Source organism: Scomber japonicus, chromosome 22, assembly GCF_027409825.1.
Source record: "Scomber japonicus isolate fScoJap1 chromosome 22, fScoJap1.pri, whole genome shotgun sequence".
In the NCBI taxonomy this organism is placed as follows: Eukaryota; Metazoa; Chordata; class Actinopteri; order Scombriformes; family Scombridae; genus Scomber; species Scomber japonicus.
In genome coordinates this window covers 23,545,551-23,564,507 of record NC_070599.1, presented here as the reverse complement: position 1 = coordinate 23,564,507, position 18,957 = coordinate 23,545,551, and the positions used below count along the sequence as shown (strand labels likewise).

Genomic DNA, 18,957 nt, shown 5'->3' with positions numbered 1-18,957 from the left:
ACTACAGAGAAGCGGTTGGAGCGCTCGTCGTCTTCGACATGACCCGGCTCTCCACGTTTCAGGCCGTCCTCAAGTGGAAAGGAGACCTGGACTCAAAGGTAAATTTGGGAAGGAAGGATTATTATTGTGACGTCACCCATTGGTTTGTGGACTGCTGCTCGGAAGCTAATAGTTTCGAATCTAGGCAGCGCCATCTTGAAAATTTCAGGTGCATGCTGGGAAAAATAAAAACACGGATTCTACTTATATGGGCATGAGGCGGAGCCATGGGCGGAGTGGGGAGGTTGCTATGGTTGCGAGGGCTGGATCTCGAGGACATTGGGCAATCAACCTGTCAATCAGGACGTAGCCACGCCCTAATGCATACCCTGCTTTATCGTCACATATAAAATCAGAGAGGCCAAAATGTCCCAAATGAACATCATACTGCATTGAAGAAGGCTTTAAACTAGCGATTGAGACCATAAACACATTTTGAAAACGTTTACTGAGGTTAGAAATCAAGTGAGAAGTTGGTGAATTCTCCATTGACTTGTATAGAGACGGTCGCCCCCTGGTGGCCTTTTGATAGAATGCAGCTCTAAGTTACTTCCGCGTTGGCCCCATTTCAGTTTTTTTTCACACAGTATAAATGTGTTATCTTCGAGTATTGTAATATTTCTGCATCCTGAGCTCCCTAAACAGTCTTGGGTTGACATAAATTGGGTTTAACTGGGAAGCTGAGTCTCTTGCGGATTCAACGAGTCCACGTGTATGTTAGTGGGATGATGTCACTCCCCACAGTTGCCATGTTTTATTATAGTGAGATCAGTTTTTGAAACATGACCTCACTGTATATAAAATGACCCACTGTACTGTGACCTCGAGGATAATCACAGCTTCATGAAACTTTACAACCACTAAGTAGATGTTTGGCCTTCCTAGATATATTTAGATTTATATATAAAAGGGTTTCTGAGCATTTTCCAGAACAGAAGCACTTGACATCCAGTCTTACAGAAGTCTCCAAATGTTGAAAGTTTTTGATACGAAATATATGGCATGCTTGTTTCTACGATGTTGCTCGAGGTCTCTGTGTCTTAGTTAAATCACCATTATTATCAATCCTCTAGTGGAAATCGAGAGGTATCAACTTCAAAAATTGCAGCAACAACTGATGAGACATAATTGAGCATGGGAACAGACATCATATACTTCCATCATGATGTTTTAAAGCTGCAGTTGGTAACTTTGAGGAGAGAGAGGACTTAGCATCAAATTTGAAGAAGTACAACTGTCAGATCCCTCCCCCTCCCTCTCCCTCTCCGCTGCACTCCTGCCCTGCCTCCAAAGTCCCTCCCCCAGAGGAGGCTGACATGCGCGCGACGGCACACGACCACGTGCACGCGACCACGTGCACACGATCGGTAATACATGAACTACACTCCACACAGCTAGATATAAAACGCTTTACAGTGACTTTCACATGGCTATACCTTACCTAGAAACTCAGATATGAGCTTAACTGAGCCGAGGAGGAAGGGGGAGGGGCCTGTGGGGAGGAAGGGGAGGGGCCTGTGTGCGTGAGCAGTGATTGACAGCTGTCAGACACTCCATCAGACACAATCCTGGCTCTGATTGGTTCTTTTTGTCCGGTCATGGTGGATTCTGGCAGTTTCATGTAATGCTGTCTTTACATAGTGACAGTCTGAGCAAATATGACAAAAAGTTACTTTTATAAGACCAACTGCAGCTTTGAAGCCCTAAAACGTGCTAAACTTTCAACCTTATTGTCTCATCAAAACACAATGTTTATTACAGATTTATGTCTAGAAAGACTTGACACACAGTGCTGAGATGCATCCCAGCTTTCAGACGTCTATGTGGAATATACTGTAAGATCTGGTATCTCCTCCTAAAGAACCTCTGCCCCCCCCCCCCCCCCCAAAAAAAAAATGGCTGTGGATGAAGTTAAACTGTATTTCCAAGCGACTGATGACAATCCTTACTGTAACTGTCAAGTCCAACATGATTATGTGATGTTAGAGGAAATAAACTACAGGCTTTGGTGGTTTTTTCTGCACATGTAGCACTCTTTCTTTCCTTTCTTCCTTTCCTCCTTCTTTCTTTAATTTTTCCTTCATTCTTCCCCTCCTTCCTTCCTTCCTTCCTTCCTTCCTTCCTCCTTTCCTTCCACCCTTCCTTCTCTCCTTCCTTCCTTCCTTCCTTCCTCCCTTCCTCCTTTCTTTCCTTCCTTCTGTCCTTCCTACCTTCCTTCCTTCCTTCTTTCCTCCCTCCCTCCCTCCTTTCCTTCCTTCCTTCACTCCATTGTGACGTCTTTGGTGTTTTTTTCTCTTTATCACTCGGTTATGTGAGCAGCACACACACAGCGGATAATAACTGAAACATTTCCTCTGACCTCGTCTATAAAAGCCTTAAACCTTCCTGTCGTCCTCCAGGGTCAAATTGACCCCGTCTCTTTTGACTGTTCCTTCTTTCCTTCCTTCCTTTCCTTCCTCTTTCTTTAATTTTTCCTTCATTCTTCCCCTCCTTCCTTCCTTTCCTTCCTTCCTCCTTTCCTTCCACCCTTCCTTCTCTCCTTACTTCCTTCCTCTTTTCCTCCATCCCTCCTTCCTTTCTCCCTTCCTTTCTTCCTCATTCCTTCCTTCCTTCCTTCCCTCCTTCCTCCATTCCTGTTTTCCTCCATCCCTCCTTTCCTTTCTTCCTCCTTTCCTCATTCCTTCCTTCCTTCCCTCCTTCCTCTTTTCCCCCTTTCTTCTCTCCTTCCTTCCTTCCTCTTTTCCTTCCACCCTTTCTTCTCTCCTTCCTTCCTTCCTTCCTTCCTTCCTCCCTTCCTCCTTTCTTTCCTTCCTTCTGTCCTTCCTACCTTCCTTCCTTCCTTCTTTCCTCCCTCCCTCCTTTCCTTCCTTCCTTCTTTCCCCCCTCCCTCCCTCCTGTCCTTCCTTCCTTCTTTCCTCCCTCCCTCCCTCCTTTCCTTCCTTCCTTCACTCCATTGTGAGGTCTTTGGTGGTTTTGTCTTCACATGTAGCTGTTTTTTATTTTCTCGTTGTCTCTCGGTTATGTGAGCAGCACACACAGCGGATAATTACTGAAACATTTCCTCTGACCTCCTTTAACCTTCCTGTCGTCCTCTTTTGACTGTTCCTTCTTTCCTTTCTTCCTTTCCTCCCTCTTTCTTTAATTTTTCCTCCATTCTTCCCCTCCTTCCTTCCTTCCTTCCCTCCTTCCTCCATTCCTGTTTTCCTCCATCCCTCCTTTCCTTTCTTCCTCCTTTCCTCATTCCTTCCTTCCTTCCCTCCTTCCTCTTTTCCCTCCACCCTTTCTTCTCTCCTTCCTTCCTTCCTTTTTTCCTCCTTCCTTCCTTCCTTCCTTCCTTCCTCCCTTCCTCTTTTCCCCCATCCCTCCTTACTCCTTTCCTTCCTTCCTTCTGTCCTTCCTACCTTCCTTCCTTCCTTCTTTCCTCCCTTCCTCATTTCCTTCCTTCCTTCCTTCCTTCCTTCCTTTCTTCCTAACCCCCTTCCTTCCTTCCTTCCTTCCTCCCTTCCTCCTTTCTTTCCTTCCTTCTGTCCTTCCTACCTTCCTTCCTTCCTTCTTTCCTCCCTCCCTCCCTCCTTTCCTTCCTTCCTTCACTCCATTGTGAGGTCTTTGGTGCTTTTGTCTTCACATGTAGCTGTTTTTTATTTTCTCTTTGTCTCTCGGTTATGTGACCAACACACACAGCGGATAATTACTGAAACATTTCCTCTGACCTCGTCTATAAACTGGACCGTCTGAGCCGACTGTGCCGACTGAGCCGCTCCGCTGTGACGTACTCATTATAGAAATGTGAAATCCTGAAACCTTTGTCACCTCCTCTTTACAGCTGCTGTTGTGTATTTTGTTCTCAAAGGTACAGCGAGTGATTCACATATTGTATTTATACATTTTGCTTTTGTTAGGTTGCCCTTAGCAACGGGAGGCCGGTTCCAGCTGTTCTACTGGCCAACAAATGTGACCAGCGGCGACACGGTTTGTGCCCCAAACTTCCGAAAATGGAGAACTTCTCCCGAGAGTACGGGTTCGTCGGCTGGTTTGAAACTTCAGCAAAAGTAAGCCCCATCTCTCTTTTGACTGTTCCTTCTTTCCTTCCTTCCTTCTTTCCTTCTTTCCATCCTTCCTTCCTTCCTTCCTTCCTCCCTCTTTCTTTAATTTTTCCTTCCTTCTTCCCCTCCTTCCCTCTTTCTTTGCTTCCTCCTCCTTCCATACTTCCATCCTTCCATCCTCCTTACTCCTTTCATCCTTCCATCCTCCTTACTCCTTTCCTTTCTTCCTTCCTTCTTTCCTTCCTTCCTTCCTTCTTTCCTCCCTTCCTCCTTACTCTTTTCCTTCCTTCCTTCCTTCTTTCCTTCCTTCCTTCCTCCCTCCTTTTTCCTTCCTTCCTTCCTTCGTTCCTCCCTCCTTATTCCTTTTCTTCCTTCCTTCCTTCCTTCCTTGTTTCCTCCCTTCCCCCTTACTCTTTTCCTTCCTTCCTCCCTCCCTCCTTTTTCCTTCCTTCCTTCCTTCCTTCCTTCCTTCCTTCCTTCCTTCCTCCCTCCCTCCTTTTTCCTTCCTTCCTCCCCCCTTACTCCGTGTCCATAAACCTCAGACAAAGTTGACTCTACAACATTTTAGTCAGTTCATTTATTATCACTTCCTGGTTTCTGCAGATAGAGCGACTCCTGCTGCAGCTTAAAATACCAACATCCAACCAAAAAAAATTAGCTACTGTGCTTTTATTTTGAAAAACCCGAGAGTTAAACTGATTTTCTCCTTGGACAAGGACAATGAGCTTATTGTGGTAAAGTTGTTCTCTTTGCTTGATTAGATTTTACTCATCTACTTACTCGACTGATCTATATTTGAAGAGGCGAGTTAAACGTTATTTATAGAGCGTAAATTAGATCCTTTATACCAGGGGTGTCAAACATGCGGCCCGTGGGCCAGAACCGGCCCGCCAAGGCGTCCAGTCTGGCCCACTTTCCTTCCTGTCTTCTTTTCTTTCCTACCCTCCTGTCATCTGTCCTTCTTTCCTTCCTCCCTTTCTTACTTCTGTCCTTCTTTGTTTCCTTCCTTCCCTCCGTCCTTCCTTCCTTCCTTGTCTTCTTTCCTTCCTTCCTTCCTTCCTTCCTTCCTTCCTTCCTTCCTTCCATCTTTCCCTAATTTTCTTTTCCTTTCTTCCTTTCCTTCCTTCCTTCCTTTCCTTCCTTCCTTCCTTCCTTCCTTCCTTCCTTCCTTACTTCCTACCTTCCTTTTGTCTTTCCTTCCCTCCTTTCTTTCCTTCCTATCACTTTTCCCTTCTTTCCATTCTTCCTTCCTTCCTTCCTTGTCTTCTTTCCTTCTTTGTTTCCTTCCATCTGTCCTTCCTTCCCCTCTGTCCTTCCTTCCTTCAATCTTTCCTTCATCTTCTTTTCCTTTCCTTCCTAATCCCTTTTCCTTCCTTCCTTCCTTCCTTGAGAGAGAGACAGTGAAGCTATAGCGGAGTAATGGAGCAGAGAATTAAGCTACACTACCTCTGTGTGTGTGTGTGTGTGTGTGTGTGATGTGTGGTGTGTTGTGTTAGCTTCTCTGTTCTTGGGTTTGGTAGCTTTACTGACTGCGTGTGGATATTGTGTGTTTGTTAGTTTCTAAGATCGCCACCCCACATCACAAACTCATTTTCTCCCAATTTTTATTGAGTAAACATTACACATTTGCTTTGTTCTGAAATGTTAACCCTCCTGTTGTCCTCGAGTCAAGGAAGGAAGGGAGGGAGGGGAGGAAGGGAGGAAGGAAGGAAGGAAGGAAAGGAGGGAGGGAGGAAGGGAAGAAGAAGGAAGGAGGAAGAACTTTTTAATGTGATGAACTGCAGCTCCTCGTCTCCTGTTTGGTGCTACAGTCTGCCATCTAGTGGCTGAATGTGTGTACTGCACCTTTAAAAGCTGACGAACCTGCCGAATATAATCACCCAACTCCTCCTCGGCTCTACGGAGCATTTTAGCTTTTTTCAGCTCTTTATTTCCTCCCTTCCTTTTTTTCCTTTCTCCCTCCTTTCCTTCCTTCCTTCCTTCCTTCCTTCCTTCCATCTTTCCTCCGTTCTCCTTTCTTTCTTCCTTCCTTCTTTCCTTCCTTCCTTCCTCTTTTCCTTCCTTCTTCTTTCCTTCCTTCCTTCCTCCCTCCTTTTCCTTCCTTCCTCCCTTCCTCCCTCCCTCCCTCCTCCTTCTTCCATCTTTCCTCCGTCCTCCCTTCCTTCTTTCCTTTCTCCTTCCCTTCCTTCCCTCCTTCCTCTTTTCCTTTCTCCCTCCTTTCCTTCCTTCTTCCTTCCTTCCTTCCACCTTTCCTCCATCCTCCCTTCCTTCTTTCCTTTCCTCCCTCCCTCCTTTCCTTCCTTCCTCCCTTCCTCCTTCCCTTTCTTCTTACTCCCTTCCTTCCTTCCCTCCCTCCCTTTCCTTCCTTCCTTCCTCCCTCCTTTCCTTCCTTCTTCTTTCCTCCCTTCCTTCCTCCCTCCCTACTTTCCTTCCTCCCTCCCTCTCTCCCTCCCTTTCTTTCCTTCCTTCCTCCCTCCCTCCCTCCCTTTCCTTCCTTCCTCCTTCCCTTCCTTCCTTGACTCGAGGACAACAGGAGGGTTAAATAGTTTAAATTGAGTCTGTATCCACGGTAACATCTCGCTCTCTCTCTTTTCCTCCCTTTGTTTATGTCTCTCCACCTCCGTCGTCCGCCTCTCACTTCACCCTCCGACCTCTCTCCTTCCACTTTTCCTTTCTCCCTCCTTTCCTTCCTTCTTCCTTCCTTCCATCTTTCCTTCCTTCTTTCCTCCCTTCCCTTCCTCCCTTCCTTCTTTCCTCCTTCCTCCCTTCCCTTCCTCCCTCCTCCCTCCTTTCCTCCCTCCCTCCCTCCCCTTCCTCCCTTCCTCCCTCCCTCCTTTCCTTCCTCCCTCCCTCCTTCCTCCCTCCCTCCTTTCCTTCTTTCCTCCCTTCCTTCCTTGACTCAAGGACAACAGGAGGGTTAAAAAGTTTAAATTGAGTCTGTATCCATGGTAACATCTCGCTCTCTCTCTTTTCCTCCCTTGTTTATGTCTCTCCACCTCCGTCGTCCGCCTCTCACATTACCCTCCGACCTCCCTCCTTCCACTTTTCCTTTCTCCCTCCTTTCCTTCCTTCTTCCTTCCTTCCATCTTTCCTTCCTTCTTTCCTCCCTTCCTTCCTTCCTCCCTCCTTCCCTTCCTTCTTACTCCCTCCCTCCCTCCTTCTTCCTTCCTTCCATCCTTCCTCCCTCCCTCCCTCCCTCCCCTCCCCTCCCTCCTCCTTCTTTCCTTCCTTCCTCCCTCCTTTCCTTCCTTATTCTTTCCTCCCTCCCTTCCTCCCCTCCCTCCCTCCCTCCCTCCTTCCCTTCCTTATTCTTTCCTCCCTCCCTTCCTTCCTTTCTTCCTCCCTCCTTTCCTTCCTTCCTTCCTCCCTCTCTCCCCTCCCTTTCTTTCCTTCCTTCCTCCCTCCCTCCCTTCCTCCCTCTCTCCCTCCCTTCCTTCCTTGACTCGAGGACAACAGGAGGGTTAAACAGTTTAAATTGAGTCTGTATCCATGGTAACATCTCGCTCTCTCTCATTCTTTCCTTCCTTCTTTATGTCTCTCCACCTCCGTCGTCCGCCTCTCACGTTAACCTCCGACCTCTCAGGACAACACCAACATCGACGGAGCCATGACGTGTCTGGTGAAGAACATCATGTCCGTGGAGGAGGAGAGAGCGTTGAGCGAGGCTACGTCAAAAACGAGCCCGAGGGCAGCGTGCTGGTGCTTCCTCGCTTCGACTACAACGTGAAGAGAAAGGACTCGGAGGATGCTCGGGATGCTCCGGCCTCAAATCCAGAGACGGAGACAACGACTGAAGAGAGACTGGAAGGATGGAGTCCACTTAGTTGAATAATTTATATCTTATATCCTTCTCTTCTTCCCTTTATCCTCACAAATGCATTTCTGAGACTTCAGACAAAAAGATTTTAAAAAGCTAAAAACCTTCTTCGAAAAGGACTTCTTTTTTCTACAAGTCTGTAATTATAATCTTTTTTATAGCAAATAGAGTCATTGTTACAAAACTTTACTGTATTCCATTTTTTTTTAAACGTGGGCTCAGCAACATTTTTAAAGGATAATAACCGTTTTTTACAACGTGGACCTTATTTCTAGCATAAAATACGATCATTTACTCACCCAGACAACTTTGGTGTCATTTGGAGTCGGTCGGATGAAATTAGCTGGATGATGTCAGATCAGATGTTAGCGGGTCAACCTACAGACCCCGGATGTTGATAACATGCCACGACGGGCTCGGAGGGGAATAGCACTAATGTATCATAACTAAATATTGGTGAAATGAACTAGTTTGGCGGAAGGAAGGAAGGAGGAAAGAAGGAAGGCAGGAAGGATGGAGGGAGGGAGGAAAGAAGGAGGGAGGGAGGAAGGAAAGATGGAAGGCAGGAAGGATGGCAGGAGGAAGGGAGGAAGAAAGGAAAGAAGGAAGGAAGGAAGGAAGGAGGAAAGAAGGAAGGCAGGAAGGATGGAGGGAGGGAGGAAGGGAGGGAGGGAGGAAAGAAGGAGGGAGGGAGGGAAGGAAGGAGGGAAGGAAGGCAGGAAGGATGGAGGGAGGAAGGGAGGGAGGAAGGAGGAAAGAAGGAAGGCAGGAAGGAAGAAAGGTAGGATGCAGGGAGGAAAAAAGGAAAAGAGGGAGGGAGGAAGGAAAGAAGGAGCAAGGAAGGAAGAAAGAAAGGAAGGAGGGCAGATAATACGTTATATAGAGGCTGGCGCTTCGGTGCCCCGTGTACTCGCATTATACAGATATACGCGGCGCTCCAATGTTGTCTGGGTGAGTAAATGATCGTATTTTATACTAGAAATAAGGTCCAGGTTGTAAAAAACGGTAATTATCCTTTAAGGCGTAAAACATTTACAAAGAAAGTTTAATTTCTTATTTTGTAATGACATGCTGGAATGAAATCCGCTGGCTTCTTAATAACTAATTAAAAATCTAATTTGTAAAATCAATCGTTTTATTAGTTACACTTTTAATCTGGTTGTGTCTGAGTGTTCAAACAGTTTGATTGTGTTTCTTTGACGAATGTGTTTTTATTGGCATTGTCTGTTTCTTCAGATCTTGGATTCATTGTTTGTCGCAATTGAAGCTTTTTATGTTTCATTTGACGTCGTTACCATGGCGATGCTTTGGTTAAGGTCAGGTAAAGATCATGGTTTGGTCGCCACAGTAACGGCTGCAAATGTCTCGATTTCTCGCCGAAAAAAAAACAATTTTGTTGCTTAACCCTCTTGTCGTCCTCTCGTCTCTTTTGACTGTTCATTCTTCCCTTCCTTCCCTCTTTCTTTGCTCCTTCCTTCCTTCCTTCCTTCCTCTTTTCCTTCCGTCTTTCCTCCCACCCTCCTTTCCTTTCTTCCTTTTTTCCTAATTCCTTTTTTCCTCCCTCCCCCTTCCTTCCTTTCTTCTCTCCTTCCTTCCTTCCTCTTTTCCTCCATCCCTCCTTACTCCCTTCATTCCTCCTCATTCCTTCCTTCCTCCTCCCTTCCTCCTGTCCTTCCTTGACTCGAGGACAACAGGAGTGTTAAAGGCACCGTTTCACCGAGTGGAGAAATGTTTTTATGAGCTGGATCCTCATTTTTATTTGCAACATGCAATTCCCACCGACAGCCAGCAGGTGGCAGTAATGCACCAAGACACAGCAAGCATGCAGAATTAAATAGATTTATCATTTTTGTTAAGATACATTCAATAGGTTTTACTCTTTGTCTCCTTCTATAGTCGTAAGTAATCGACTGTTTCTTGCACTTTGAGATCAGCTGTCAGTCGTTCAGCGTGGAGGCGAGACTCCGACAGCTTCTTCATTTTTTTCCTCGTTCCCTTTTATTCTGTTTGAGTTTCACAGCGGCTCAAGGTTTCTCTTTATTGTCAACTGTTCCAGGAATTATCTTCAGGCTTCAACAGTCGTCTAAGACAGTGGAAATAGACAATGGAAATAAATAAATAAAATAGACAATGGAGAGAATAATATTACAATAATGATGAAAATAAGCAATAGAAATAATTACTTTTCCAACTAAAATCAAACTGTTCATGTTTGTTGAGCAAGGCTGTGATGAACAAGTTTATGTAGTGATATATCTTTAATTTTCTTTTCTTCTGTTTGTTCCACATAAATAAGAAAAAGTTTTCCATATAAATTAAATATAAACTGAACGTTTCATCGACTGGATTCTGGTTATATTACATAATTTGGTGATTGACTGTCAAAACACACAATTAAGTGGAAATGTTGCATCACTTAACCCTCCTGTTGTACTCAAGTCAAGGAAGGAAGGGAGGAAGAAGGAAGGAAAGGAGGGAGAGAGGGAGGGAGGGAGGAAGGAAGGAAGGGACGAAGGAAGAACGGAGGGAGGAAAAAGGGAGGAGGGAGGGAGAAAGGGAGGGAAAAAAGGAAGGGAGGAAGGACGGAGGAAAGAAGGAAGGAAGGACGGGAGGAGGAAAAAAGGAAGGAGGGAGGGGGAAAGGAAAAGAGGAAGGGAGGAAAGAAGGAAGGACGGAGGAAAGAAGGAAGGGAGGAGGGAGTAACGAAAAGAGGAAGGCAGGAAAGAAGGAAGGACGGAGGAAAGAAGGAAGGGAGGAGGGAGAAAGGAAAGAAGGAAGGAAGGAAGGACGGAGGGAGGGAGGAAAAAAGGAAGGGAGGAGGGAGAAAGGAAAAGAGGAAGGCAGGAAAGAAGGAAGGACGGAGGAAAGAAGGAAGGGAGGGAGGAGGGATGAAAGAAGGAAGGGAGGGAGGGAGGGAGGAAAGAAGGAAGGGAGGGAGGGAGGGAGGAAAGAAGGAAGGGAGGGAGGGAGGGAGGAAGGAAGGAAGGAACAGTCAAAACAGATGGGGTCAATTTGACCCGTTAGGACGACACGAAGGTTAAAAATCTCAAGTACCCCCTGGAGTACTAATACCCCCTGGAGTTACCTTCAAGTACCCCCCTGGAGTACTAATACCCCCTGGAGTACCTTCATGTACCCCCTGGAGTACTAATACCCCCTGGAGTACCTTCATGTACCCCCTGGAGTACTAATACCCCCTGGAGTACCTTCAAGTACCCCCTGGAGTACTAATACCCCCTGGAGTACCTTCATGTACCCCCTGGAGTACTAATACCCCCTGGAGTACCTTCAAGTACCCCCTGGAGTACTAATACCCCCTGGAGTACCTTCAAGTACCCCCTGGAGTACTAATACCCCCCTGGAGTACCTTCATGTACCCCCTGGAGTACTAATACCCCCCTGGAGTACCTTCATGTACCAGGTAACCCCCTGGAGTACCTTCAAGTACCCCCTGGAGTACTATACCGGGTACCTTCATGTACCCCCTGGAGTACTAATACCCCCCTGGAGTACCTTCAAGTACCCCCTGGAGTACTAATACCCCCTGGAGTACCCCTTCCATGGTACCTCACCCTGGAGTACTAATACCCCCTGGAGTACCTTCAAGTACCCCCTGGAGTACTAATACCCCCATGGAGTACCTTCATGTACCCCCTGGAGTACTAATACCCCCTGGAGTACCTTCAAATACCCCCTGGAGTACTAATACCCCCTGGAGTACTAATACCCCCTGGAGTACCTTCAATACCCCCTGGATAGCCTTCATGTACCCCCTGGGAGTACTAATTACCCCCTGGAGTACCTTCATGTACCCCCCTGGAGTACTAATACCCCCTGGAGTACCTTCAAGTACCCCCCTGGAGTACTAATACCCCCTGGAGTACCTTCAAGTACCCCCCTGGAGTACTAATACCCCCCTGGAGTACCTTCATGTACCCCCCTGGAGTACTAATACCCCCTGGAGTACCTTCAAGTACCCCCTGGAGTACCTTCATGTACCCCCTGGAGTACCTTCAAGTACCCCCTGGAGTACTAATACCCCCTGGATAGCCTTCATGTACCCCCTGGAGTAACTAATACCCCCTGGAGTACTAATACCCCCTGGAGTACTTCAAGTACCCCCTGGAGTACTAATACCCCCTGGAGTACTCAAATACCCCCCCTGGAGTACCTTCATGTACCCCCTGGAGTACCTTCAAGTACCCCCTGGAGTACTAATACCCCCTGGAGTACCTTCAAGTACCCCCTGGAGTACTAATACCCCCCTGGAGTACCTTCAAATACCCCCTGGAGTACCTTCATGTACCCCCTGGAGTACCTTCAAGTACCCCCTGGAGTACTAATACCCCCTGGATAGCCTTCATGTACCCCCTGGAGTACTAATACCCCCTGGAGTACTAATACCCCCCGGAGTACCTTCAAGTACCCCCTGGAGTACTAATACCCCCTGGAGTACCTTCAAATACCCCCTGGAGTACCTTCATGTACCCCCTGGAGTACCTTCAAGTACCCCTGGAGTACTAATACCCCCTGGATAGCCTTCATGTACCCCCTGGAGTACTAATACCCCCTGGAGTACTAATACCCCCTGGAGTACCTTCAAGTACCCCCTGGAGTACTAATACCCCCTGGAGTACCTTCATGTACCCCCTGGAGTACTAATACCCCTGGAGTACCTTCAGATACCCCCTGGAGTACCTTCATGTACCCCCTGGAGTACCTTCATGTACCCCCTGGAGTACTAATACCCCATCTGAGAACCACTGCTCTAGATAACCGTATGTCACAGACTAGTTGAGGCGTCGAACACACAAACGATTCGCAGCATCTCCGCAACCAACTGCTGCGTTGTCATGGCGAGGACAGAGAAGCCGCTGTGAGCCTCCACAGTCAGTTCATTAGGTCGTTAACCCCTTTAGTGACCAACGAAGACATCAAGGTCTACCACGAACCCGAGAGACTGACATCAGCGCTACAGTCGAGGGATCAGAGCACGACGAGTTCTTCCTTCATTCTTCCCCTCCTTCCCTCTTTCTTTGCTCCCTCCTCCTTCCTCCTTTCCTTCCTTCCTTCCTCCCTTCCTTCTTTCCTCATTCCTTCCTAGCGCTGCAGTCGAGGGATCAGAGCACGACGAGTTCGACGAGAAGTTCAAACCCTCCTGTCGTCTCTTTTGACTGTTCCTTCTTCCTTCCCTCTTTCTTTAATTTTTCCTTCATTCTTCCCTTCCTTCCTTCCTTCCTTCCTTCCACCCTTCCTTTTCTCCTTACTTCCTTCCTCTTTTCCTCCCTCCCTGCTTACTCCTTCCTTCCTTCCTTTCTCCCTTCCTTCCTTCTCTCCTTCCTCCCTTCCTCTTTTCCTCCATCCCTCCTTACTCCCTTCCTTCCTTCCTTCCTTCCTCCCTCCCTCTCTCCCTTCCTTCCTTCTTTCTTCCCCTCCTTCCCTCTTTCTTTGCTCCCTCCTCCTTCCTCCTTTCCTTCCTTCCTTCCTCCCTTCCTTCTTTCCTCATTCCTTCCTAGCGCTACAGTCGAGGGATCAGAGCACGACGAGTTCGACGAGAAGTTCAAACCTCCTGTCGTCTCTTTTGACTGTTCCTTCTTTCTTCCCTCTTTCTTTAATTTTTCCTTCATTCTTCCCTTCCTTCCTTCCTTCCACCCTTCCACCCTTCCTTTTCTCCTTACTTCCTTCCTCTTTTCCTCCCTCCCTGCTTAATCCTTTCCTTCCTTCCTTTCTCCCTTCCTTCCTTCTCTCCTTCCTCCCTTCCTCTTTTCCTCCATCCCTCCTTACTCCCTTCCTTCCTTCCTTCCTTCCTCCCTCCCTCCCTCTCTCCCTTCCTTCCTTCTTTCTTCCCCTCCTTCCCTCTTTCTTTGCTCCCTCCTCCTTCCTCCTTTCCTTCCTTCCTTCCTTCTCCTTGACCTGAGGACAATAGGAGGGTTAAAGACATGCTAAGTAACAAAAGAATAAAATAATAATATACAGTTTTTTGTAAAATCTATGCAACACCCAAGGAGGAGCTATTATCTGAATAATGAAATGTGAGAGATCTGTCGGGGAGAGCACAGCCGGCTCTAAAAGCACTTTTCAGATGTTGGTTTGACTGTGAATGCTTCCAGGATGATGACTGAGAGAAAGAGAAACCCTAACCCTGGCACAGTGAACGGGAATACTTTCATGGGTGGGAACGTAATAATAGTAACACAAACATTTGCTTTTGACAATCGCCCATATAATTAGGATTGGTTTCCTCCCTCCCTCCCCTCCTCATTTTCTTCCTTCCTTCCTTCCTTCCTCCTTTCCTTCCTCCCTTCCTTCTCTCCTAAATTCCTTCCTCTTTTCATCCTTACTCCTTTCCTTCCTTCCTTCCTCCCTTCCTTCTCTCCTAAATTCCTTCCTCTTTTCATCCTTACTCCTTACTCCTTTCCTTCCTTCCTTCCTCCCTCCTTTCCTTCCTTCCTCTTTCCATCCTTACTCCTTTCCTTCCTTCCTTCCCTCCCTCCTTTCCTTCCTTCTTCCTCCCTTCCTTCCTTGACTCGAGGAGGTGTGTGAGGTCACCACTAGAGGGAGCAGCAAGCTGTAATTCCCGCCCAAAAAAAAGTGTAAAAACGTGTTCAGTAGATGTTTTAGAGCAGCGGTGTCAAACTCAATTTCATTCAAGGGCCACATTACAGTCCAATTTGATCTCATCATTAAAAAGATAGAGGGAAGGAGGAAAGAAGGGAAGGAAGGAACAAAGCAAGGAAGGAAAAAAGAAAGACAAGGAGGAAGGAAGGACAGAAGGAAGGAAGGAAGGGTGGGAGGACGAAAAAAAGAAGGAAGGAAGGAAGGACGGAAGGACAGAAGGAAGGAAGGAAAAGAAGACAGGAAGGAAGGAAGGACAGAAGGAAGGAAGGAAAAGAAGAACAGAAGGAAGAGGGAGGGAGGAAGGACAGATGAAAGGAAGGAAGAAAGGGTGGGAGGAAGCAAGGAAGTAAAAAAGAAAGAAAGGGAGGATGGAAAGACAAATGGAAGGAAGTGAGGAAAAAAAGACAGGAAGGAAAAAGGGCCGGTTTGAACCCCTCGGCGGGCCGGTTCTGGCCCACGGGCCGCGTGTTTGACACCCTTGCTGTAGTGTGCACTGCCTCACTCCTCTTTTCCCTTCAGTCATCACATGTAGGAGTGGATACGGCTTTTATTGGCCTAATAGCTTCTATTTTTAGATGTTTGTCTCTCTCTCTGCTCTCTCTCTCTTCTTTCCCTCTCTCTCTCTCCCCTCTTTCTCTCCCTCTCTGTGTCCCCCCTCTCTCTCTCTCTCTCTCTCTCTCTCTCTCCCTCTCTCTCTCTCTCTCTCCCCTCTCTCTTTCTCTCTCCCTCTGTGTCTCTCTCTCTCTCTCTCTCCCTCTCTCTCCCTCTCCCTCCCTCTCTCTCTCTCCCTTTCTCTCTCACCCTCTCCCTCTCTCTCTCCCCCCTCTCCCTCTCTCTCCCCCTCCCCCCCCCCTCTCTCTCTCTCTCTCTCCCTCTACCTCCCTCTCTCTCCCCCTCTTTCTCTCTCTCTCTCTCTCCCTCTCTCACTTTCTCTCTCTCTCCTCTCCCTCTCTCTCCCCTCTTTCTGTCTCCCTCTCTCTCTCTCTCCCTTTCTCTCTCTCCCTCTCCCCCCCTCTCTCTCACCCTCTCCCTCTCTCTCTCCCCCCTCTCCCTCTCCTTCCCTCTCCCTCTCTCTCTCTCTCCCTCTCTCTCCCTCTCTCTCTCTCTCTCTCTCTCTCCCTCCCTCTCTCTCTCTCTCTCTCTCTCCCCCTCTCTCTCTCTCTGTCTCTCTTCCCTCTCCCTCTCTCTCTCTCTCATCCCTTCCTCCTCTCTCCCATCATCACACCACTACTTCTGCTGCTGCTGTAAAGCGACATAAACCGAGATGTGTGTGAAGAGGAAGCAGCGAGGAGCGTCTTTCTCAGCTCTCTGCAGGACGCCGTTCATCTCACCAGATATTAAATCTCCTCCCTGCTGAATTTTATTTTATTTTTTGAGGTTGAGTGGAAATGGGTAATTGATGTTTTCAGCAGGAGTTTTTGTTGCTGTTGCTGAGAAACCTGAACCTGTTGCTGTTTCAGAGGACTGGAGCTCAGGAAGGAAGGAAGGCAGGAAGGAAGGATTCCTCTAATACTGTGTGTGAGTCGCTTTTTACCCACTTTCTCTTCTCACATATTCATATTTTTTCTTCTTCCTTTTGCAGCTTTCACATGTTCATTTTTTTGGTTTGTTTTTTTTTTTGGGGGGGGGGGGGTTTTGTTGGCCGTTGGTTTTTTGTTGTTTTTTGGGGGTTTTTTGGTTGTTTTTGGTTGTTTTTTGTCATTTTTTTTGTCATTTTTTTGTCGTTTTTTGTCTTTTTTTTTCTTTTCGGGTTTTTTGGTTGTTTTTTTGTTTTTTGTCTTTTTTTGTTGTTTTTTGTCTTTTTTTTGTTGTTTTTTGTCTTTTTTTGTTCTTTTCGGGGTTTTTTCGTTGTTTTTTGTTGTTTTTTGTTGTTTGTAATTTTTTTGTTTTTTCGTTGTTTTTTTTGTTTTGTTGTTTTTGTTTTTGGTTGTTTTTTCTATTCGACTCGATTATAATCACATAATCGAGTAGAACTGTGTGATGTGCAGATGTAAAGTGAGCGTGTTTCGTGCATTTCGAGACATCATAATTGAATCGCGGCGACATGAATAAGTCATATTTAACTGTTTGAAGGTTCTTGAATGATTGAAGTCTTAAATCTCAGCCGTGCATTTTGACTCCATCTTCCTCCAGTTGAATCATGAACATGTTGCTTTTCTCGTCCACTTTTCCATATTTAAGTGAAATCTCATCCTCATAGCATTCATCAGGAGTATATTTGAATATGACATGTATTTGTCTTTATAAGCACGTAATGTTTTCTGTTTCCTCAGTGAACCCAGCGCTCCGTAAAGATGGCCGCTGCTACTATCAGGATATTCATCAGTCTGCTGCTCATTTCACACATTAGCAAAGGTAAGAGCCTCTTCAGTGCTGTTCGTTATGGAAGCCTTTTTACTCCCCTTTTATCCCTTTTTCCACCGAGCTGGAGCTGGTGCTGGTTCGGAGCCAGAGCCTGACTAAGCACCGCCAAAGCTCCAGCCCCGAGCCTCAGAACGGGAGACAGAGCAAGCAGCACCAACTCTTTGCTGGTCTAAACCAAAACCGATTACATCAGTGGTCTGGGGGCGGGGCTAACGTTTATTAGCAGACTAGCGGGGCTAACGTTTATTAACAGACTAGCGGGGCTAACGTTTATTAGCAGACTAGCGGGGCTAACGTTTATTTACAGACTAGAGGGACTAACGTTTATTAGCAGACTAGCGGGGCTAACGTTTATTAACAGACTAGCGGGGCTAACGTTTATTAACAGACTAGCGGGGCTAACGTTTATTAACAGACTAGCGGGGCTAACGTTTATTAACAGACTAGCGGGGCTAACGTTTTTTAACAGACTAGAGGGGCTAACGTTTTTTAACAGACTAGAGGGGCTAACGTTTATTAGCACACTAGAGGGGCTAACGTTTATTAACAGACTAGCGGGGCTAACGTTTATTAGCAGACTAGCGGGGCTAACGTTTATTAGCAGACTAGCGGGGCTAACGTTTATTAGCAGACTAGCGGGGCTAACGTTTATTTACAGACTAGCGGGGCTAACGTTTAATAGCAGACTAGCGGGGCTAACATTTATTAACAGACTAGCGGGGCTAACGTTTATTAACAGACTAGCGGGGCTAACGTTTCTTAACAGACTAGAGGAGCTAACGTTTATTAACAGACTAGCGGGGCTAACGTTTATTAACAGACTAGCGGGGCTAACGTTTATTAACAGACTAGCGGGGCTAACGTTTATTAGCAGACTAGCGGGGCTAACGTTTATTAACAGACTAGAGGGGCTAACGTTTATTAACAGACTAGCGGGGCTAACGTTTATTAACAGACTAGAGGGGCTAACGTTTATTAACAGACTAGAGGGGCTAACGTTTATTAACAGACTAGCGGGGCTAACGTTAATTAGCAGACTAGCGGGGCTAACGTTTATTAACAGACTAGCGGGGGCTAATGTTTATTAGCAGACTAGCGGGGCTAACGTTTATTAACAGACTAGCGGGGCTAACGTTTATTAACAGACTAGCAGGGCTAACGTTTATTAGCCAGCTAGCGGGGCTAACGTTTATTAGCCGGCTAGCGGGGCATTTACAGAGGGTTAAAGATTTGTTGATTAAAAATACTATTTTTTATAATTTTTTTGGCCAGAGCTGTCACTTTCTTCTTCTGCTGCTTCTCCTCATTCTTCTTCTTCTTCTTCTTCGTTTGAGATGCCTTGCGCCATATGTGGGTCAACAAGCATTTCGTACTCCAACTCCACTACAGCATTAAAAAGAAAAACAAACCTCTGAACCTTCGACCTACTTGACCCAGTTCCTCCGTCTCTCTTTGTGAGGATTGTATATGCGGATACACGACTGATCCACGAGGACCCTTCAGATCCACGACTGATCCACGAGGACCCTTCAGATCCACGACTGATCCACGAGGACCCTTCAGATCCACGACTGAGGGTCTCTGTGCTGAATCCCAAGAATTTTAATTATCTTTGATTAGACGGTAGAATTCAATCAGAGCCGGAGAGTAGCAGGAAACACACAAACCAATCACTGGCTCAGGCTCTAGAGATGCCCTAGGTTCCTCTACAGCAGGGGGTCAAACATGAAGGGTGGGGGCCAGAAACGGCCCGCAGAGGGGTCCATTACGGCCCACTTTCCTTCCTGGGTTCTTTTCCTTCCTTCCATCCATCCATCCTTCCTTCCTCCCTTCCTCCCTTCCATCCATCTATTCTTCCTTCCTTCCGTCCATCTATTCTTCCTTTCTTCCTTCCTTCCTTCATTCCATCCATCTATTCTTTCTTCCTTCCTTCCTTCCTTCCTTCCATCTTTCCCTCCTTCCTTCCTCCATATCTTCCTTCCTTCCCTCTTTTCTTCCCTTTTTGCCTTCCATCCTTCCTTCCTTCTGTCCCTTCCTTCCTCCCTTCCTTCCTTCCTTCCTTCCTTTCTCCCTCCT

The 18,957-nt window shown here is 46.8% G+C and overlaps 1 pseudogene; it reads left to right on the top strand.

Moving 5' to 3' along the window:
• LOC128383718 (ras-related protein Rab-38-like) overlaps positions 1 to 7,876 on the top strand; it is a 16,643-nt pseudogene extending 8,767 nt beyond the window's left edge.
• The last annotated feature ends 11,081 nt before the right edge of the window (positions 7,877 to 18,957 follow it).